A 23,937-nucleotide genomic window follows, 5' to 3' on the forward strand; every position below is an offset into this window, starting at 1 on the left:
CAGACATCACCGCAACAACATCTCCTATGGGCACAAACCCACCGTCGCTAGACCAGACAGGACTGGCAAAAAGTGCTCTTCACTGACGAGTCACGGTTTTGTCTCACCAGGATTCACGTTTATCGTTGAAGGAATGAGTGTTACACCGAGGACTGTACTCTGGAGCGGGATCGATTTGGAGGTGGAGGGTCCGTCATGGTCTGGGGTGGTGTGTCACAGCATCATCGGACTGAGCTTGTTGTCATTGCAGGCAATCTCAACGCTGTGCATTACAGGGATGATGCAGCTAATGCAGCTGGTGGCCACAGCAGATACTGACTGTTACTTTTGATTTTGACCCCCCCCCCCTTTGTTCAGGGACACATTATTCAATTTCTGTTAGTCACATGTGTATGGAACTTGTTCAGTTTATGTCTCAGTTGTTGAATCTTGTTATGTTCATACAAATATGTACACATGTTAAGTTTGCTGAAAATAAACGCAGTTGACAGTGAGAGGACGTTTCTGTAAATAGTCCTCATTCTTTCCCTTAGAAATGGTGCCCTTTACCCCTTGGATGCAGTCCGTTTGAAAGTGAAAGGGGTGCACTGAAGTTAGAGGACTTTTTTAAGAGTTGGATTGGACAGGTCTTAACCTCCCTGAATGTGTCTTTTGGTGTCTAGTACCAATTTGCCGCTTGTCCTTGTCACAAAGAAAGTTGCTTCTTTCACTCTGCGTCTCCGTAACCCTCTTATGCTGTTGGTTAAGGGGAGAGAGGGCAGAGAGAGAGAAAGAGAGAGGGGAGAGAGGGTAGAGAAAGAGATGGAGAGATGGCAGAGAAAGAAGGAGAGAGAGAGCAGAAAAGGAGATGGAGAGGGAGAGAAGGCAGAGAGAGAGGGTAGAAAAAGAGCAAGCTCCGGCATTGTTTTGGGTGAGGTAGCCTTCTGCAGCCTGAATAGTCTCTGGCCCTGAGAAGGAAACTCAGGGAGTCAGACTTATCAGGATCTGGTGATTGTCTGTCTGAGAGAAAGTCTCAGAGTTGTGTTGGCCTGTCAGGTTTTGTCTCCTCAGATATGTAATTTCTCATTTGAACTCATTCTTGGTCAGGGTATTATGACTTCTGTACTCTCTTTGGGGTTTGGGAGTTTTTTGGATGAGGGGTTGGAATTACTTTCTATATTGTATTTACTGTTCATTAGCTATAAAATTGTGATGGTACTTACCAGGGGTTTGAACCGGTTCATTGAACAGAACGTTAAAACCGGAAAATAACTAAATTGTTCAAGGAACAGAATCAGAACTGGGAATGAAAGTGATCTATACTGTTCCAGAACAGAACCGTTAAAAGCATGGGAACCGGTTAATAACGTTGTTTTACGTTCCGGGCATTGCAACAAAGTGCCTATGCAAAGCCCTCTCTCTGTCAATCTGAAACTTCTTCCAGTGTCTGCCTACCAGTTGGAAATCTTTGCCAGTGTGTCTGTGTGTAGGCTACCTGCCCCTCCCAATCCGAAGCATAGCTGTGGTCTACTGACGTTACAAGCGTGATTCAGAAGCTAGGGAGAGAGATTTTTTTTATTAGAGTATGGAATAACTTTCAGTGCTAGTTAGGGATACTATAGTTATCACATATCGGGTAGGTCCCTGTAGCTCAGTTGGTAGAGCATGGTGTTTGCAACGCCAGGGTCGTGGGTTCAATTCCCACGGGGGCCAGCACAGAAAAAAAAAAAAAAAAAAAAAAAAATGTATGAAATTGTATGAAATGTATGCATTCACTACTGTAAGTCGCTCTGGATAAGAGCGTCTGCTAAATGACTAAAATGTAATGTAAAATGTATATCACATTGAATTTATCAACTACAAAAAAGGTAAGACGTGTTTTTAAATCCAGTGCTGCTCTGCACACTTGTCATCTACCTTCTCTGTTCCAACATTAAGCCAACTCTGAAGTTCAAAGACATTCAAAGTTTCTCCGTAGAAGCTGCTCCTCCTTAGGTATAATTCTGTGGGCTAAATTCAGATAATGCATGTCATCACAAGATGCCCAGCTTTTCAAGCCAAGCCTTCTCCTCCACCCTCTATCGCAAAATCTCAGTTGGATCTCACACCCGACACTTGTCTTTCCATCACACATGTAAACGACTCACCGAGCTATAGCTTGCCCACTCCATAGCAAGCTGCTCTATCCGCACTGCATGATTGGCGAAGTCATTTAATGTAAAAAAGAAGAAAAGAGATTTCAGAGGTTGAAAAAGGAACAGAAAGGAACGATATAAACCATACATTTATTTTGGTTAGAACTGGTTCAGAACGTTATTTTACTGGTCGGAACAGTGGAACGGAATAAAAAAGAATGGTTCTGTCAGAATAAAACGATTGGAAAATAATTTTGGTTCCAACTCCTGGTACATCGGGGAATCAACCATGGGAGGTTGATGATTGGTGCCCTGACATCTGAGCTGGTACATTTTCTGAGACAAAAACAAGCATTGTACTGCTCGAAAAACTCTGCAGTCTTTATAATGTTTTGACAATGGAAGGAAGTAAGTCGATTGGGCAATTGCGAACTACAGTATCTGGGAAAACTGGAATGACTTCCTAGATTATAACAGAGTCGTGGTAAATGTAGCAATTTTCTGTAAAAAGGTGTTTTGGGGACAGAGGTACTCAGCATATTGACGCCCATTCTGCCTTTTCAGAGTATATTTTCACTTGTTTTTTATCTAAGAAACTCACAAGCTTTAAAACGGAAAGTTTGAATGATACACTATATATACAAAAGTATGTGGACACTCCTTTACATTAGTGGATTCGGCTTTTTCAGCCACTCCCATTGCTGACTGGTGTATAATCGAGCACACAGTCATGTATCTCCATAGACAACCATTGGCAGTAGAATGGCCTTACTGAAGAGCTCAGTGACTTTCAAAGTGGTACCGTCATAGGATGCCACCTTTCCAACAAGTCAGTTCATAACATTTCTACCCTGCTAGACCTGTTATTGTGAAGTGGAAACGTCTAAGAGCAACAACGACTCAGCCGCAAAGTAGTAGGCCACGCAAGCTCACAGAGCGTGCTACTACGTAGCACACAGTACATAAAAATCATCTGTCCTCGGTTGCAACACTCACTACCGAGTTCCAAACTGCCTCTGGAAGCAACTTCAGCACATGAACTGTTCGTCGGGAGCTTTATGAAATTGGTTTCCATGGCCGAACAGCCATGGAACAAGCCTAAGATCACCATGCGCAATGCCAAGCATCGGCTAGAGTGGTGTAAAGCTCGCCACCATTGGACTCTGGAGCAGTGGAAACCTGTTCTCTGAAGCGATGAATCACGCTTCACCATCTGGCAGTCCAACGATCAAATCTGGGTTTGGCGGATGCCAGGAGAACGCTTCCTAACCTAATGCATAGTGCCAACTGTACATTTTGGTGTAGGAGGAATAATGGTCTGGGGCTGTTTTTCATGGTTCGGGCTGTGGCCCTTAGTTCCAGTGAAGGGAAATCTTAACACTACAGCGTACAATGAGATTTTAAACGATTCTGTTCCAACTTTATGGCAACAGTTTGGGGAAGGCTCTTTCCTGTTTCAGCATGACAATACCCCCATGCACAAAACAACGTCCATACAAAAACTGTTGAGATCGGTGTGGAAGAACATGACTGGCCTGCACAGAGCCCTGACTTCAACCCCATTGAAGACCTTTGTGATGAACTGGAACGCAGACTGCGAGCCAGGCCTAATCGCCCAACATCAGTGCCCAATCACACTAATGCTCTGTGGCTGAATGGAAGAAAGTCCCTGCAGCAATGTTCCAACATATAGTGGAAAGCCTTCCCAGAAGAGTGGAGGCTGTTATAGCAGCAAAGGAGGGACCAACTCCATATTAATGCCCATGACATTGAAATGAGATGTTCGATGAGCAGGTATCCACATACTTTTGCTCATGTAGTGTATTTACTCTTATTTCCAGGAACATTTATTTAGATTATAAACTTTTGGCTTAAATATTGACTATGTTTACACTCACATTGCAATGATTCTTCTCAGCACTTTACAATATAAATTGTCCTTCAACATAAGTGGTGCTACAAACGATAATGCGGTAGATTACTTCTTTTCATTTTCTATAGAAAATATGCCACTAAATGAGATGTGTAAAGCTGAGCTCTAAGTTAAGCTAGAATCCTGACAGCTATGAAATACATCATGGTGGATTTCAATTGTGGGTGAGACACCATCTAGGACAATTGTCTTCTGTACTTTATTGTCTGCTTTGAGCCTCCATATCCATAGGCTTTAAGAACAGTGGGTGTATTGCTGTAAAGAATGGTTAACTACCCTTCAGCTGTTTCAAGGCCTGTGTGAAACCAATTACTTTTTACATTAAACTATACTTTTTCATTCTACAGGCTGTATTAAAATAGCTCATACATTCCATGCGGTTATGGTTTATGTGGGCTTTTACTTGACCATGAGATGGAAAATCTCTGGATCCTAATTGTAGCCCTGTAATTAAAGCCCTGACTTGGTCCTCGTCAGATCATCTGGGCCCTGTTGATATCCAATCAAATATACAGAAATTGTTCCAAGGGACAGTCTGGAGAGACTGAGAGGAAGAAGAGGTGAGAGGGTTGCGGAGGTGGGAGCAGGTGACTGCTGCCTGGTGCCCAGACTGGTGGTGGTGTTGCTGGGGGGATTAGGGTGGGGGTGACAGGGGTAAGGGAACTGGAGGCCCTGGGGGGCCTGGGGATCAAGCCTGTGGGTGATCAGTGATACCATGCCTCTCGTCCCGCGGTATACCCAGCACTCAGCCCTGTAACAGTGCCCTCTAAGCTCATCACTATGCTCAGGACCCTGGGACTGGACACCTCCCTCTGCAACTGGATCCTGGACTTCCTGACGGGCCGCCACCAAGTGGTGAGGGTAGGCAACAACACATCTGCCACACTGACCCAAAACGTGGGGACCCCTTAGGGGTGCTTGCTCAGTCCCCTCCTGTACTCCATGTTCACCCACGACTGCAACACCATAATTAAGTATGCTGATGACGCAACGATGGTAGGCCTGACGACGATGAGACAGCCTATAGGGAGGAGGTCAGTGCCAGGACAACAACCTCTCCCTCAACATCAGCAAGACAAAGGAGCTGATCCTGGACAGGAAATGGAGGGCTGAGCACGCCCCCATTCACAGAGCTGTAGTGGGGTGGGTTGAGAGCTTCGAGTTCCTTGGTGTTCACATCATTAAGTAATTAACATGGTCCACACACACCAAAAGAGTCCTGAAGAAGGGAAGACAACGCCTCTTCCTTTCTTCAAGATTTGGCATGGGCCCTCAGATCCTCAAAATGTTATACAGCTGCGCTATTGACACCATCTTGACTGGCTGCATCGCCGCTTGGTATGACAACTGCTTGGCATTCGACCGCATGGTGCCACAGCTCCCTGCCATCCAGAACCTCTATACTAGGCGGAGACAGAGGAATGCCCGGGAAATTGTCAAAGACCACTACCACCCAAGTTCACTCTGCTACCTCATGGCAAGTGGTACCGGAGTGCCAAGTCTACGACCAAAAGGCTCATGAACAGCTTCTAACCCCAAGCAATAAGACCGCTGAATAGTTCATCAAATGGCCACCCTGAATATTTGCATTGACCCTTTTTTTGCGCTGACTCTATGCACACTCACTGAAAATCTGGCACTCCAACACACACACACACACACACACACACACACACACACACACACACACACACACACACACACACACACACACACACACACACACACACACTTTTATATTCTTTGCATATGCTGCTGCTACTCTGTTTATTATCTATCCTGATTGCCTAGTCACATTTACCCCTACTGTACCTACATGTACATATTACATAGCACATTGTCTCAGTACCAGTACTAATGTGGATATAGCCTCTATTGTGTTACTATTGTTTTTTCTTTTCCCAAATTTTTTTTTTTTACTCTGCATTGTTGGGAAAGGGCTCGTAAGTAAGCATTTCACAGTAAAGTCTACACCTGTTGTGTTGGTGCATGTGACAAATACAATTTGATTGATTTTATTTGTATACCCTGACTCAGAGGTGCCCCATGGCACTCACTGATGCCACAACATGCACAGACAAGGTGACACCAGCGGAATCTGGGAAATCAGTAGCTTTCACTTTCAATTAGCCTGCAGCTGAGAGGGGGAGTGAGAGATGGAGAGAGAGACAGAGGGAGAGGGGGAAGGGAAAGAGGGAAGGGAAAGAGGGTGAGGGATTGGAGAGAGAGAGAGAGAGAGAGAGAGTGGGCATAGAAGTGGAAGAGACAGAGGGAGAGGGGGAAGGGCAAGAGAAAGGGATGAAGGAGAGAGGAGAGCGGGGAGACGGAGAGAGAGGGCGGAGAACAGGAGGCAGTTTGAAAGAGGGGGAAAAAAGAGGGAGTGAGGGCAAAGATGATCCATTATATTGACCAGATACTGGTGCTCTAACAATGGAAAGAAATGTCTTAAAAAAATGGAAGGCAAGATCAGGTGGGACCATTCTAGCCAATGAGAGGGCAGATACGCATGTGAATAACAGGCACAACTCTGATATAAAGTGTTTTTTTCCTCAAGTAGCCTGGATGTCATGTGTCCTACTTTTATCAGTACACTTGTAACAACCTAAGCATTACGAAACTTTGATTAGATCAAATAAGTCACGCGTAGCAAATTAGCCATTACATTTTTCGACATTCTCTCATTAACCCATGTTTATATGCAAACAGTATTCCGGATATTAGCTCGTATCCCGCTTAAGGTCTTATGCACCTTTGATATCCCGCTCATGAGTATCCCTGTATCCATGAATACTCAGAATATTCCTCATTTAAGTTCATATAGGTTAAATGGAATAGTAACTGAAATCTGGACACTGACTGTAGTCTTATGACCTCTCACATGTAGCCTAAAACTTAAGTGATAATGCCCGAGGAACCCGGTTTTTAGAGGATATATTGGCATGGGAGTTGCTAGGCCCGAGACAAACTTCCTCATTGACTCCTCGTTTGGTGAGCAAAAAACCCACAAAAAAACACCATCTGCTGGAGTACACAGATTTTTTTGTCCCAGTTATCTCTCTCGCTTTGTCTCTTCCTTTCTGGTGAGGGGAAGAGAGGAGAAAGAGAGGGAGGGAGGGGGGTAAAGAGAGGAAACAAGCTGCTGTGAACTCATTGCCCTGGCTGGCATGGCAGGCTTGGCATCGGTACAGGAATTAGGGGACGGACGGCACTAAAAGCCAGCGGGGTTGTTATCAAAGCACTTTTGTTTCTGCTGCCCTATTATTTATCAGGACTAATCATTTTGAAACATTGACCTTTTCATTTGTCATTTTATCTCGATCAGAATGATGCGTGTAGGGCTTATAGAGAGAGTGTGATCAGGACGTACGTATATATTGTCCTTCAAGAGGGAAACTGTTCCATTGCTCACTACAGTTTGGCATTGGCTACACAGCAAGCTGCAGACAGTACCTCACTCAGACAACAGCAGTACATGATGCATGCAGGCTGAATTTCACACAATCCGAATTTTCAGACAACTCTATCATATTGTTCTAAATGTCTTTGGGCATATACAGTACCAGATCTCCATCCATTTTTGATCCCAAATGTAGTTTTGTATCACCCACGCATCGCCATCATCCCCATGCCCCCGCACTTCACACACTACCATGGGGGCAATGCTACCTACGCACTCCCATCCCACACAGCTACACACGCACACACCTCCCCTCTGAATGGCATTGTCAGTTAAATCCTGTGTTCAGTGTTACCTAGGGATCTTCTGGGATTATCTGGAGGCATTTGGTCGGCTTGTCACGGAGAGGGAGATGTTTATGCATACTGTACTTTCCCTTTGACTGAAGCTTCACAGTTCTATCCAGATGGGCTTTTGGATGTAGGCTTTTGTAATGAACTCGGTCATAAGTTTGCGAGAATGGCTTAGGAGGAGGATACAATCCAATTGTTGGGTCGACGCTGCAGGATGTGTATTGTCTTTCTCATTCTGGCCTCTCTCGTTCTGGCCTCTCTCCAATTTCCTCAGGTGGCGGAAATCAGTTTTGCAATGTGATTTTGGAACTCCATCATACTGTTTTAAATGTCTTTGGGCTTATACAGCACTGGTCTACCCAGAGGTCTTGAAGTGAGAGGAAATACTCGGATATCACACAACAACATCTTCGTTGATGCCAATGAGTTCATTTAATAGGCTGGCAACTGTTAATATTCCCAATCTCCTTTTGAGGTTTACTGTCGTGTGTAAGATTTGAGGATGTGCGCCTTCTGAGTGGCTTTACCATGAGCCATTGACCGGGCCAAAGTGCTCCCAAAAAAAAAAACGATTCACTGTCATGCGGTTTGAGCTATTTGACATGATTTGACATTTTCATGTACTGATATTACCAGTACTCCAATCATTTATTTTGTTTACCCATCTGGCAGATGGGAGCATTTTGCTGACTTGCACATCAAGTAGAATGACAACTACCACCCAGCCCCAAGCAGTAAACAGCATGAGCCGTGAATACTGAGGACAACATGGTGGTAGAGGCACAAGAATGTAATCACTTTCACACAGAGGCTCACCATGATGGTAGACCTGCTTGGCAGGGGAGAGCATGAGGTGGAAACACACGGGTGGAAATGAGACAAGGACAGATGAGGTGGTCCACAGCGCCCTGGCCGACCCCCTGCCGTGGCTGCTCCCTGCTCACACTGAGCAGGGACTAATAAACCTGGGGCAGTCTGGGAAAGAGGAGGAGGGGATGACGGTGATGCTCGCCCCTACCTACCGTGCACTGTAGCCAGCTGAACTTGAAGGAGCCGTCGTCGTACTGAAGTAGCACTGTTCCACTCCAGCAGCACAACCCACCCGCTAACAATTAGTGTACACCTCCTATTATTCTCCCACTTCTGCATCTCACACACCTCTGCCAGCCCCCCCCCTCCCTCTCCCAGTCCCTCAACACTCGTCCCACTCTACCGCCCCCGCAGTGTCTCACACAATCAATTCAACGAGGGCCCTATTTTCTGGCCGACCCTACCTCGCTGTATGCTCCACTGGCCAAAACACTGCTAACACACACAGGATGAGGAAATAAAATGGTTATTCCTTGTGCTGCTGGCGGGGAGTGTTGTGCCAGACAGACGCCTCTCTCTCTCTCTCTCTCTCTCTCTCTCTCTCTCTCTCTCTCTCTCTCTCTCTCTCTCTCTCTCTCTCTCTCTCTCTCTCTCTCTCTCTCTCTCTCTCTCTCTCTCTCTCTCTCTCTCTCTCTCTCTCTCTCTCTCTCTCTCTCTCTCTCTCTCTCTCTCTCTCTCTCTCTCTCTCTCTCTCTCTCTCTCTCTGTTCCTTCTCTTCCTCCACTCTCTCTCTCTCTGTATTTCTCGCCCTCTCTCATTGTCTCTCTGTTCCTCGCCCTTATTGCTGATGCGATCACAGAAATATTCAGAGGATGGAGAGTGGTAGCGTTCTGTACGGTTGTTATTGCCTCATTGGTAGACACACACACAGAGAAGGGATTCTGGTTGTGGATTATGAATGCTTTGCCACCTGACAATAAGTGTCATCTTCTGAGCATGACTTCCAGCGATTCAATCACGCTGGATTGCAGTTCAATTCACTGCTTTCAATCTGCGGTATAGCCAATGTAAAACATATCTGCAGGATAGCCAATGTAAAACATATGTGCGGTATAGCCAATGTAAAGCATATCTGCGGTATAGCCAATGTAAAGCATATCTGCGGTATAGCCAATGTAAAGCATATCTGCGTAGTCCATTGCATGGTGTAGCCAATGTAAAGCATATGTGCGGTATAGCCAATGTAAAGCATATGTGCGGTATAACCAATGTAAAGCATATCTGCGGTAGTACATTGCATGGTGTAGCCAATGTAAAACATATCTGCGGTATAGCCAATGTAAAACATATGGGCGGTATAGCCAATGTAAAGCATATCTGCGGTATAGCCAATGTAAAACATATGTGCGGTATAGCCAATGTAAAACATATGGGCGGTATAGCCAATGTAAAGCATATCTGCGGTATAGCCAATGTAAAGCATATCTGCGTAGTCCATTGCATGGTGTAGCCAATGTAAAGCATATGTGCGGTATAGCCAATGTAAAGCATATGTGCGGTATAACCAATGTAAAGCATATCTGCTGTAGTACATTGCATGGTGTAGCCAATGTAAAACATATCTGCGGTATAGCCAATGTAAAACATATGGGCGGTATAGCCAATGTAAAGCATATCTGCGGTATAGCCAATGTAAAGCATATCTGCGGTATAGCCAATGTAAAGCATATGTGCGGTATAGCCAATGTAAAGCATATCTGCGGTAGTACATTGCATGGTGTAGCCAATGTAAAACCCTAATGTAGCTTATTGCTATTTTGCTGAGCCTGTACAGATTTACTATCAAAAGAAAGTTTTACTGTTACTGTTACTTAGTATATGAATTCAGAATTAAATACTGGTCTGATTCACACAAACAATCATGTTGGTTTTAATGTGATCTTGGTGGGGGTCAGTATTAGCCTGGTATGCTTGCGAGGTCCGGATGGTTCGTACGAGTCTCGGTCCGCATAGAGTGCAGTGGGGTCAATTCCATTTAAATTCCAGTCAATTTAGGAAATGCTGAAATTCCAATTCCAATTTTCGCCAATGCTTTTCAATGTGGAAAATTTTGAAGTAGAATTTCTGGTTTACATTATAAATTGACTGGAATTGAAATAGAATGGACCCCAAACCCTGGAGTAGATCCATCATCAATAGCCTTGTTAATCAAGTAGGCTAATGGAGAATCTATGTGTATTCTACAGATGTTTCAATACTGCGGCTGGGGTTGTTCTGGAGCAGTATCGGGGCCTTGACCTCTATCTGCAATCCTACTAATATCTCTCTACTACTATTCTACCAGCTCAGATGAATGAACATAGAAATAGAGAGACCATTCTCCATCCTCACTAATCTCCATACCCTGAGAGAATCTCTTTCCATGCCATCCTGAGCAGCGTAGGGCTTCCCCTTCCCTATTCAAAAACAGGTAATTGTATCATTTTTCAAGCCTTGCCTCTGTCTGAGGCCCTAGCCAGTCCCATTAATCATACTAATGGAGAAGTAAGTGATTTGATATATAGGCTTTAATCATGTTTTCTTGCACCGCCGTCATTCAAGCTATTCGTTTATTTAATTTTTTTTTACCTCCGACGGGTCCGAAGGGGCAAAAGACATTTAGAGATTGCCTAATATGCACATTGGTTTATGTACAGAGCGATATTGTTGACTGACTGAAGCGGAGTTGAATGTTATTGCGTAATTGACAAGACTAAACGCACACGTCCAGGTGCAAATAAGTGCAGTTAGCTAATGACGTTTGGTAATGTGTGCATGACATCTCTGTCATCAGTTGCCTGTGCGTAGTCTGGCATGGCAATAATGTGTCGATGAGACTCTGAAGCTGGTGGAACTTGTTCTCATTTCCTCCACGTTAAGTGGCCTGCTGCAACCCATCTCCATCCATCCCTCTCTCCCTCCTTCCCTCTCTCTCCTGTTGTTTTCACGGAAACGAAACACGGGAGGATTAGTTTGACCGGGCCGTGCTGCAGCAAACAAAGCTGTTGCTTGTTGGGCCCTTAATCTGTCATTAAAATCAGATTAGGTCCGGAATGAGTATTAATCCGTGGCTCTTTCCTCCATCTCTCCTGGAGAGCGGCTGCCTTGGCCAGGCCACACCCCAACTGCTCTTGGCTCCCCACAGCAGCTGTGGACCGCACAGCACACAGTCACTGACCTGTCTTAGATGGAGAGAGAGTGGGGGGGTGTAGGAGCGGGGTGGAGAGAGATATAGAGAGAGGGAGACAGAAAGAGTGGGTGGAGAGAGAGTGACAAAGAGATGGGGAAAGAGAGAGAGAAAGGGAGGGAGAAAGAGAAAAGCAAGAGAGGGCTGTGATTGGAGTCCTCCAGGGGATATTTAGACACCTGACCTGTGTATTAAGTCATTTATTTAAGATGGTTTATGCCTTTTATTACAGGATTAGAGGATGCAAATGAAGGTGTTGTTTTGGCCCCTGAGGAGGCTGCTGCTGTGATTCCAGGTTTTTGAGTACACAGCACATCATAATGTTCTCTCTGGCCAGATATCCAATTAAGGACATGGGTGAAAGGAGGGAAAAAACTCAGGAATTTTGCAAGATCGCAAGATTTAGTCATCCTTTTGGACAATTACAAAAGCATATTTTCTTGAATATGCACCAAACCTTTGGCTCAAGTCTTGTAGTGGAGAGTGTGGTATGTTGAGACTTTTTTTTACATTCAGCATCATTAGGTAAATATAGTATTATTTCTAACAAAGATATCTACATATATTTCAGGATGTGGTATATCCCTGGAAATAATCAGAATTCATGTAAACATAACCGTTTTGAAAACATAGCTTTTCCCCAAAAAAAGTTAACTCTTGGCGCAAATTACCCCGGGTATGGGGTAAGATGAGCAAAGGGATAGGGTAAATTGAGCATTCTTGGGGTCCGTGGGTGATGGTGTCCTGAGTGACAGCGAGAGGCTTAAACTGAATGCCTTGGGCTCAAAAACCATGTTCCTGCAGCTACCCAGTGCTTAATTTGGGAAACTAAGTGAAATCTGTTTGAGAACATTGACAGTAACATGTTTTCACAATGAAACATATTTAATGAAACTGTTGACAGCCCCCATCTCTGTGCGCTTGAGAAAGGAATGAAGGAGAGAGGAGAAAATGGAAACGCACAGTGGTGAGACATTCTCTAGCCAAAAGGTAATGTGTCAGCCTATCAATTATCAAACTATAAAAAATTACCTATTACTAGGCTATTCAAAATCAAATACAAATTCCCTATAATTGTAGGCTAACTCTGTAAATAAGCCGCCCTGCACAATCAGTGAACCAACAGCATTGCCTAGGCCTATATGTTCTCTCCCAGACTCATGGATAGAATGTTAGGAGCGTAGGGTAAGGTAACCGGTCTATTCAGTATGCATACTGTAATAATAGAGTACACACAGTAATTTTTATTTTATTTTAGAGCATAGGCTAGACCAATTATGTACAAAAGACAACTTACATCTGTTTATTTGTGTATGTTTTTCTGCTGTGCATAATATGCAGTAGGCTATTAGGCCATGTATTGTATAACGGCACAATCATTATTTTAATTCCGTTTTTTTTTTCGGGCTTGGGCTCATATATAGGCCTATACGTATGCATAAGCTCTAATATGTGTATGGGTGTTCTACGTGCAACATCTTAAATGGTTTGAATTAATCATCACCATAGAAAGTGGTGTCAATTTCATTGTGTTTGGCTTGGAAACAACATCCACATCGACCATGTTTTCCACTCAGTTTCAATCTGTTGTTGAACTTCTTAATTCCAATTGATCCTCACAGTGAGGTCAACATTTTTATTTGCATTGATGTCAGAGTGGTTAGAGGGACAGTAAAGCCCTGAGTACCAGGCCATTAGCGATATGACGGTCGTTAGCGAGTTGGGTACTACAAACGCATGTCCCGAGTGCATAAAAGGAGATCACCGTAACTCAATAGTCACTTGGAATTTGACTGCGGTCATGACTCATGACTGCCGTTGTGGTGGTAATACGGTCACCGCAACAGCCCTAGTCACATGATTACTTCTGTATATGGTTTCCTAGAAAAGGGGGTAGCTCAACTAACCCTTTTGTCTCAAATGATCCCACTCTCCCCTAATATGGCACCATGTGTTCCCTGTTTTGGGATCACAGTAGTGAAAATCAATGGGCCATTCTTCCTCCCATAGTGTGTGCAAGGTGGTAATCAGCCTCTCAGGCCCTGTAATGGAGGTGTGTGTGGAACAGTGGCAGGTTTAGGCACTATGCTCACTGAGCTCATATTCACAGTAATGTGATGATGGGTGGCCCAGTCTCAACTGAGCTGGTATTTATAAATGTGATTGATTATCACCGAAAAATAAAGGAGAGTAAAGATTTTATATCCTAATTACAGTGGCAGGTGGATGTTTATATTCCCCTCACATCGCATGCTGTGGAAAGGAAGGTGGTGCGAAGTTGAGTCTCATTCCCAGTCATGCGTATTATAGTGTCCTGCCTCAGAGAGGCTCGTAAAGGGTCAAGTGGCTCAGCCACACGCACACATGCGCATGCTCACACAAATATAAACCACTTTATTTTAATTCCCTGCCTCTGGTCTTGTGTGTATGAATGAATTGCCTTAGGAAGTAGACACATCATTTACCATAGCTTAACTGCATCTCTTAGGAAACTACTGGGCAAATGTATCTGACATGTCTGTCTGTCTGAGCATGAAAATTAAAGTAAACACTATGTACACAGACTTGGATATTTCCCAGAATAAAAGGGAATGACGCTCTGAATTTTGAATGAGTCTGGAATTGTATGACTTATTGATTTGAAATGAGTGTCGTGTACCCATTTGTCAGGAGAAGACCCAGATGGCGACAGTTTCAAAGTAACAAAAGTGTATTACTAAAACAGGGGGGCAGGCAAACGACAGGTCAAAGGCAGGCAGAGGTCAGTAATCCAGAGCAGAGTCCGAAAGGTACAGAACAGCAGGCAGGCTCAGGGTCAGGATAGGCAGAATGGTCAAAACCAGGAAAAGTAGAAAACAGGAACTAGAGAACGACAGGAGCACGGGAAAAACGCTGGTAGGCTTGACGAAACTAAACGAACTGGCAACAGACAAACAGAGAACACAGGTATAAATACACTGTGGATAATCAGGAAGATGGGCGACACCTGGAGGTTTTTGTTTTATTACTGAATGAGTTTGTTCAATGCTATGGTTTGATTCTTTAACTCATAGGGTGCGGTGGACAGCTGTGCACAGTGCTAGGCAGGTACTGTTGCAGCCTACATATCTATTTGCATACTGTCACTTACAAACTGTTTCCTAAGACAAATCATGTGTCTGATATGTCCAACAACTCAGTTGGTAGGAGCATGGTGCTTATTAACCTCTACAGGATCGGTGGGTCCCCTGCTGGACGGTTGAGCTAACGTAGGCTAATGCGATTAGCATGAAGTTGTAAGCAACAACAAAAAAATCCTGATATTGGCAGAAAGCTTACATTTTTGTTAATTTAACTGCACTGTCCAATTTACAGTAGCTATTACCGTGAAATAATACCATGCTATTGTTTGAGGAGAGTGCACAGTTGTGAACTTGAAAATGTATTAATAAAGCAATTAGGCACATTTGGGCAGTATTGATACAACATTTTCAACAGAAATAGAATGGCCCATTGGATCAGTCTAAATCTTTGCACATACACTGCTGCCATCTAGTGGCCGAAATCGAAATTGTGCCTGGGTTGAAATAATACATTATGGCCTTTCTCTTGCATTTGTATTATCTCTTTGTATTATCTTTTACCATATCTAATGTGTTATATTCTCCTACATTCATTTCACATTTCCACGAACTTCAAAGTGTTTTGCTTCGAATGGTATCAAGAATATGCATATCGTTGCTTCAGGTCCTGAGCTACAGGCAGTTAGATTTGGGTATGTCATTTTAGGCAAAAAAAAATGTAAAAGGGGCTAATTGTTAAAATAACAATTTCTTTGTGGATTTTGATGTGTTCTTGGGTATTTTATCTTGCTGGAAGATCCACTTGCGATCAAGTTTCTGTCTCCTGGCAAAGGTAACCAGGTTTTTGTCTGAAATGTTAATGGTTAATTGACCATTTCAGTCTCCAGACATTTTTGGAGTATACAGTATAGTTAAGTATTTGAATTATTTATTTTACACTGTAATTTTTCCTCATCTTTATCAAAGGTATCAGTAATTCCGTACCCCACTCTACATGTAACTACCAAAATAAAGGAAACACAAAGTGTCTTAATTGGGCGTTGGGCCATGGCAAACATAGATTGGCGTAGATTCTACAAGTGTCTGGAACTCTATTAGTTAACACATTGATAAATACCAGCTCGGTTGACACTGGCCAACATTCTTCCCCGAGATTTGGTGTTTTGTTGATGGTGGTGGAAAAAGCTATCTCAGGCACCGCTTCAGAATCTCCCATAACACACACACACTTTAAAGCCCCTATTCTCCTTTGGCTGCGTTTACACAGCCAGCCCAATTCTGATATTTTTCCACTAATTGGTCTTAGTCATGGTAGCAAAAATATTGTGCAACTGGCCATTTTTATACATGACCCTACGAATGAAATCAAGAACCACACCTGTGTGGAAGCACCTACTATTAATATACTTTGCATCTCTCATTTTCTCATGTGTTTGCTTAATTTTGGCAGTTACCTGTACATTTAAAGCAGCAGGACATTAAAAAGACAGTGTTTTTCATCCCTCTTTCTGAAGGGAATGGAAGCCAAACGGCAACATTTCATCCTGCCTCTCCCCATCCATCACTCCCTTCTATTCCTCTCTCTGCCTCCTCTATCTTCTAAAAGACTCTCCTATCTGCATAATGTAGTCAAGTGGTAGTTTCTGATGGCAGCTGCCATTCAAAGCGCTATCTGCCATCCTGGCAATCTGGCTCTGGGGGTCATCCCCTGGAGACGGGGCCATCCCCCAAATCTATTTCAATAAGGTTTCATATTTGCATTCAGTCTCTGTTGTTCATTCAGTTAAGCCTTCACTAGATTTAGCTATAATTGAGGCCAATGCTAGCCTCTCTCTTCTGCAGTCTTAACCCAGGTGCTTATTACATTTGCCATTTCAACACTCTTGTTGTGGCCATTCAATCACCTAGAATGCATTTGACTGGCCTATCCATGATTCTAAATAGATATTTGTTATAGCTCATATACTCACCAATGTCCAAAACTCCTAGGAAGAATATGATGATGAAAACAAGGTCTTTACCTTGGAAATTGGCCATTTCATTATGATCTACAGTCTGAGTGGCACCTCATCGTCAACATCTGTGGCGGAGCAAAAAACTACAGGCAGACTTCATTCAGTCAAGCCTGGGAAGAGTTTAATTCTGTATCATTCCTTCCCCACAATGAGAATACTTTCTTAAATTGATATGCAGTTTAGTTCAGAGGAGGAGCTAAAGGAGGATGGGCTCATTGTAATGGATGGAACGGAATAATTGGAATGGTTTCTAAATCCATCAAACATATGGAAACCACATGTTTAACTCGGTTCCATTAACTCCAGGCATTACAATGAGCCCATCCTCCTATAGCTCCTCCCACCAGCCTCCTCTGGTTTAGTTACATTTTGTCTACGACAGTCAACATAGGCTTCCAAAACAGTTTTAAAGTGATAGTTCACCCAAATAAAAACGTACTTATTGGTTTCCTTACTCTGTAAGCAATCTATGGACAGTTAAGATGGCAATCAATGCTTTGGTTTTGTTTATCTGGCCACTGCCTCCAAATAATTGAGTACGTTGGCATGAACTATCCCTTTACGCACCCGACATTTAAATGACACATCAACACATTCAAAGAAATAGCTTAAAAGATTTCAACAAGAAACCCCAATCACCAGTCAAAGCCATTATCTTGGCCAATCCAACACTTGATGAGGTTTTCAGCCCAGTCACACACGCAAAACGCCAGATCTGATATCTAAATAAGAATCTGAGCAGACAGACAGACTCTATAACAAGAGCTGCTGTGCCTCCTCACCAGCTGGCTGGGCTCATACAGGATGGAGGAAAGTGTAAGACTATAGCATAGACACCTTATTGTCTGAGGCAGCTGTCACTACTGTCATATTGTGCTCTTACATTGTCCCCTTTATCCCCTCAACCAGAACTCTGAGTAGCGAGTCTGGAGTCTGTCATAGTCACCCGGCTCATTGTGGACTGTTTGGGACATGATGAGGGAACAGGGGGAAGAGAGGGAAAGAGAGAATGATGGAGGGGGAGGGGAAGTTAAGAATGGGAGAGCTTATTGTGAGGTTGCTGGGAAGTTTTCTCTCCCTCAGCGGAGATGAGGTGCTCTCTCTCTCTGGGAGTGACAGTGTGCCGCAGCTGTGATGTCCCACTGGAAACACAGGCAGCCGCAGAATTATGAAGGCATCATGCAATAGCTGTCAGTCTGGATGCCTGGGCCATGTGGTGAGCAGGCAAACAGGCAGCAGATACAGGCTGGATTCAGTAGAGGAAAAACAAGTAGACTGCAGTCCACTAGTAGGCTTTACAGCACGGGAAGATTGGGCTGCAGTAATGTAGTAGGGTATGGATAATAATAGTAATAAATTGGACTGTGGCCAATGTTATTACCATAGGTTTGCAATCTTACCGACTAAATATTAGCCGGGTCAAAGTATGATGTTGTTTGTTTCATGGAATTATCTTCTGTGTAACACATTATCTTAAATAGATTATAGCTCCAATCTGTTCCCCACTCTGTGATTCACCATGGACAAAATGCCCAGAGTCTATAATCAGTGCAAAAAGGCCTCATTTTCAACAGTCAGACAATGAAGGAGTCATGATCTATTTCAAAGCCCCATTAGATGCTTTGTCTGAGCCATGTTTGTCATCCTCTCACTTCAACCCTTTCATTAAAGTCCAGCCATTCAGCAGCCCTGCCGCACCAAGATTGGATTATTGGTGGCAATGGTGTTTAATGTACAGCCTTGTTATCAGCCTAGTAGCATTGTAATAGTTGCTTATCTGTTGTATAACCTATTTATTTTTTATTAAGTGTATTGTCTTTTTTGATCCACAGGTAGTGGAGCACAGGCAGTGATGACCATATTTATCTCTAAAATATTCATTTTTAGTTTTTTCACTGTATCCAAGGAGCTTTATCCAGGTTAATTAGGTGGAGACTAGAGACAAAAATACTGTGTTCTTCCAACTGCTCAATTTCTCTGCTCCAAATCCTATCTTCTCCTCTACAAAGCGGTTTAAGATCAAATCAAATCAAATGTATTTGTCACATACACATGGTTAGCAGATGTTAATGCAAGTGTAGCGAAATGCTTGTGCTTCTAGTTCCGACCATGCAGTAATATCTAACAAGTAATATAACCTAACAATTCCACAACAACTACCTTATACACACAAGTGTAAAGGAATGAATACGAATATGTACATACAAATATATAAATGAGTGATGGCCGAACGGCATAGGCAAGATGCAGTAGATGGTATAGAGTACAGTATATACATATGAGATGAGTAATGTAGGGTATGAGAACATTATATAAAGCGCCATTGTTTAAAGTGGCTAGTGATACATTAAATCAAGATGGCAAGATGCAGTAGATGGTATAGCGTACAGTATATACATATGAGATGAGTAATGTAGGGTATGAGAACATTATATAAAGCGTCATTGTTTAAAGTGGCTATTGATACATTACATCCTGATGGCAAGATGCAGTAGATGGTATAGACAGTACAGTATATACATATGAGATGAGTAATGTAGGGTATGTAAACATATAAAAGTGGCATTGTTTCAAGTGGCTAGTGATACATTACATCAAGATGCAGTAGATGGTCACTCCCAGAGAGAGAGAGCACCTCATCTCCGCTGAGGGAGAGAAAATTTCCCAGCAACCTCACAATAATAAGAGCTGGTGTGCGGTTTTGTTCCAAGTATAGAAGATAAGAAATGCACGCACACACATACACGTGCATATATACACTAACACACTAACATACAACAGAGATGCTTTAAAATGCTCCTAACTGCTTTAAAATACTCCTAACAAGACATCATGGTCTAGAAATATGAGTCTTAAAACCCATGTCCAGGTTTCAACTACCATCAATACACCCACAAGGGGAAAAAACTTTCCTTTAGGAAACATATAAAAACATCCACCTTGGTAATTGGAAAAAATACAGGCTGAAAAATAGAGGCGAAAAATACATTGAGATTATACTGTGTGGATGGAGGCTTGCTAAGGCCTAGGAAGATGCAATTTATACAGTCTCAAACACATTTTATCCTGTGGTGGTGTCTACATTGAATATGTTTTTTATTTTACTTGTATTGTATTTAACTAGGCAAGTTAATTAAGAACAAATTATTATTTACAATGACCGCCTACCAAGAGGCAAAAGGCCTCCTGTGGGGACTGGGGCTGGGATTAAAAGTGTAGGACAAAACACACATCCCGACAAGAGAGACACCGCTATACTACATAAAGAGAGACCTTGGGCAACAACATAGCATGGCAGCAACACATGACAACAACACGGTAGCAACACAACATGGCAGCAACACAACATGGTAGCAGCACAAACATGGTACAGACATGATTGGGCACAGACAACAACACAAAGGTCAAAAAGGTAAAGACAAGAATACATCGCGGGAAGCAGCTACAAGTGTCAGTAAGAGGGTCCACGATTGAGTCTTTGAATGTAGAGATGAAGCTAAAACTGTCCAGTTTGAGTGTTTTTTTGCAGCTCTTTCCAGTCGCTAGCTGCAGCGAACTGAAAAGAGGAGCGACACAAGGATGTGTGCGCTTTGGGGACCTTTAACAGAACGTGACTGGCAGAGTGGGTGCTGTATATGTCCGTCCCTCATGTTTTCCACCATTCCTCTCCTTTTCTAGTTCTAAACTTAGCACTGGGCATGGTTAGATTGAGCACCGAGCTATTTGCAATGCCAGCATAAGAGCAAACCTATTTTAGGAATAGGTGTAGGATTAATGAAGGAAGAAAGAGAAGAAAAAGAAAGAAATAGAAAGAGAACAGCAAAAAAACAAAGGAAAGGAACAGACGTTTTTGTATGTGAGGACGGGATATCAGTAGGTGTTTATTTGACTTTGCTGTCATGACTTGTTTAGGCGGAGAGAGAAGAAGAAGCACGCCATCTCCCCTTCTGACTTTTGAGATGACGCTCGAGTCAAGAGGACATTGTGTGGGTGTAGGTTCTTACGGGGATGCAGTCACTGCTCAATCTGAAATGGACAGTGAAATCCTCTTTAAATCCAATCAAATGTTATTTGGCACATTCTTTGTAAAACAACAGGCGTAGGCTAACAGAGAAATGTTTACTCACGGGCCCTTCCCAACAATACAGAGAGAGGAAAAAAACGCGATGGGCAACAATAACTTGGCTATATACACCAGGATAGATAAACAGTAGCAGCAGAGTATGTGATGAGTCAAAAGAGTTCGTGCAAAATGGGTCAATGCAGATCGTCCAGGTAGATATTGGTTAACTATTTACATGACCCAATGCTCTTTTTTAATGTATATGATAAATTAGGATTCTGGTTCATAAGGCTTGTTAACACTAGAGCGCAGAGGCAGTCATTTGGACTGCATATTCATTTAAAATTGAAATATCTCTGCATGTCTTTGATGTGCGACTCATGGGAGACAGATTGAGTGGGTGGAATATAGTTGTTTCAAGTATACTGTATGCGATTGTAAATTCAGCATCACTCAAAAAAGTAGGCAGACGCTATGTGCCCAATTAATAATCTACTTTACATTTCAATGCATGTACATTCCGCTCACATTGAAATAACACACAGGCTAAATCAACTTAGTGAAGTTGACAGCGTTGACAGATTTTCTCTCACGACAGTGGACAGAACCTCCATCTTATTGGCGTCTGAAGTATCCGATATAATTGCTGCAACGCAAGCGCAATTGGGCATACACTGTATAATATGTAGACTGTTTGTGCTTTTGTGCATGTGTATGCATGTGCAGAGGAAACATGCTTGTCTGTGTATGGTTTACGTGTAAGCGAGAGAGAGATAGAATGGATGTTGGCATGCAGACCCGGGAGCAACTGCGGCCCCTCACGATGAGTTCAGATTTTTGTGGCCCCACCCCCATAGAAGTTGCCCGTCCTTGTTCTAGAAACTGCTTTAACACACACATTGATGAGCATTACATGCACACTCAATGTACATGATCAAGTCGAGGTCTGTTTCAATCAAACCTGACAGGCCAGTGTTTTTGCGCATTGCACGCTCATGTCTTATTCTGAGAAATGGACGCATCTGGCCTACCTATCAGTGGAGTCTACCTGTTGCTTTCACGGTACAGAGACACATTCCCTGGTTTTAGTTGACCATGTTAAAATACATACACCTAGTGTACAAAACATTAGGAACACCTTCCTAATATTGAGTTGCACCCACTTTTGCCCTCAGAACAGCCTCAATTCATTGGGGCATGGCCTCTAAAAGGTGTCGAAAGCATTCCACAGGGATTCTGGCCCATATTGACTCCAATGCTTCCTACAGTTGTGCTAAGTTGGGTGAATGTCCTTTGGGTGGTGGTCCATTGTTGATACGCACGGGAAACTGTTGAGCGTGAAAAACCTAGCAGCATTGCAGTTCTTGACATACTCAAACCAGTTCTACTGGCACCTACAACCATACCCCATTCAAAGGCACATCAATATTTTGTCTTGCCCATTCACCCTCTGACTGGCACACATGCACAATCAATGTCTCAGTTGTCCTGAGGCTTAAAAATCCTTCTTTAACCATTCTCCTCCCCTTCATCTACACTGACTGAAGTGGATTTAACAAGTGACATCAATAAGGGATCATAGATTTCACCTGGATTCACCTGGTCAGTCTATGTCATGGAAGAGAAGGTGTTCCTAATGTTTTGTACATTCAGTGAATACGTTGGCTTCTTAAATACTGTGGGCTTTATTGACTTGAGCCATTCGACCCCCATATGATGACTTGCAAACGCAAGAACTTAATCATTTGCATATCAACTCTCTCTCTATATGCTTTCTTAACGTTGTCTCGACATTTGAGCTGAAGGTCAAATTCATTATTTATGCCAGACAGTTGAGAATATAGCCCACAGATCGTGTTGAGTTGTCATCATGAACAGAGAAACGTGTCAACTAAAGATGAGCTGGCGGAGAGTAGGGAAATCAAGTGATGAAATCATCAATTCCTCGCCATTTGACAACCCTTCAGTTTCCCTCTCGTGGTGGTAAATGGCGAGACTGAAGTCGCTGCTCAGAAGCCCTTGTTATCAAGAACAAGAACAGGACCACTACTACAGGTACTGCAATCACTGTCCTCCTCGATGCCCATCCATATTGATAGTGGAAAAGGGAAATGTGTGACATATCAGCACTGGCTGGCTGCAGGGGGCTTCAGAACTATGACTCTTGTTCCGGTCTCATATCCCAGATGCCATGATTGGCTTCTCCACTAGTTGTGTTCAACATGTCAAGTAGTTTTTGTGGCGTTTTTGCCTTTTCTCTTGTGCCACTTAACAAAATAGAAGTAGAAAGGGTTCTAGTATGTAGCTATTTACAAGCCATTTCCTGCACTCTGTATTGCGCCAGCTCTTGTCTCCCTATCTTATTCTTAGGATGGCTATTCATCAACTTGCTGTTGCGGCAGATGGACATGTTGCTCCAATTTGAGACTAATATCAGCTGTGTGTATGTGTATGTGTGTAAATTCAATGCAGGTATCTGAGCAAACAGGACGGGGAAATGTACAAACAATGGAACAATCAAATCATCATATTATCAGACATTGGATCTGTCAAAAATTTCCACAAATGTGAAATATAGATACACCATTTAAAAGATGTTCACTTGAACGTTTGAGGGTAATGTACTTTATGAACGTGTGGCTTAAAGAATAGTGGCTCATTCTAATGCAGAACAGGAAACCAAACTCGGCATACAGTTCGGGCCAGTTTCCCAGACACTAAACAGGACTAAGAAGCATTGTCAATGTAGATTCTGCATTGAGACAGTTTTTTTTAATACAGGACTAGGCTTAATCTGTTTCTGGTCCCTTAATGTCTGCACCTGAAACGTCCCTCATTTTCTATTCAGTCCATTTACTGTGTAGTTTACTTAGATTCTGCTGGAAATTATTCCAATAAAAACCACAAAGAAACATCATTAAAACTTGCAAAATACAGCTTGGATGCAGCTGTGAAGACTGTTGC

The 23,937-nt window shown here is 43.0% G+C and overlaps 1 protein-coding gene and 1 non-coding gene across 4 annotated transcripts in view; both read left to right on the forward strand.

Annotated features, from left to right (window-relative positions):
- The window catches only part of LOC115201131 (glutamate receptor ionotropic, delta-1), a 436,103-nt gene that overhangs the window by 297,749 nt on the left and 114,417 nt on the right, over positions 1–23,937 (forward strand). The gene's annotated exons all lie outside the window — the stretch shown is intronic.
- On the forward strand, positions 1,620–1,692 carry trnaa-ugc (transfer RNA alanine (anticodon UGC)). The gene has a single exon. It is a non-coding gene; the product is annotated as a tRNA-Ala (tRNA).

This window comes from Salmo trutta, chromosome 10 (assembly GCF_901001165.1).
Source record: "Salmo trutta chromosome 10, fSalTru1.1, whole genome shotgun sequence".
Classification (NCBI taxonomy): domain Eukaryota; kingdom Metazoa; phylum Chordata; class Actinopteri; order Salmoniformes; family Salmonidae; genus Salmo; species Salmo trutta.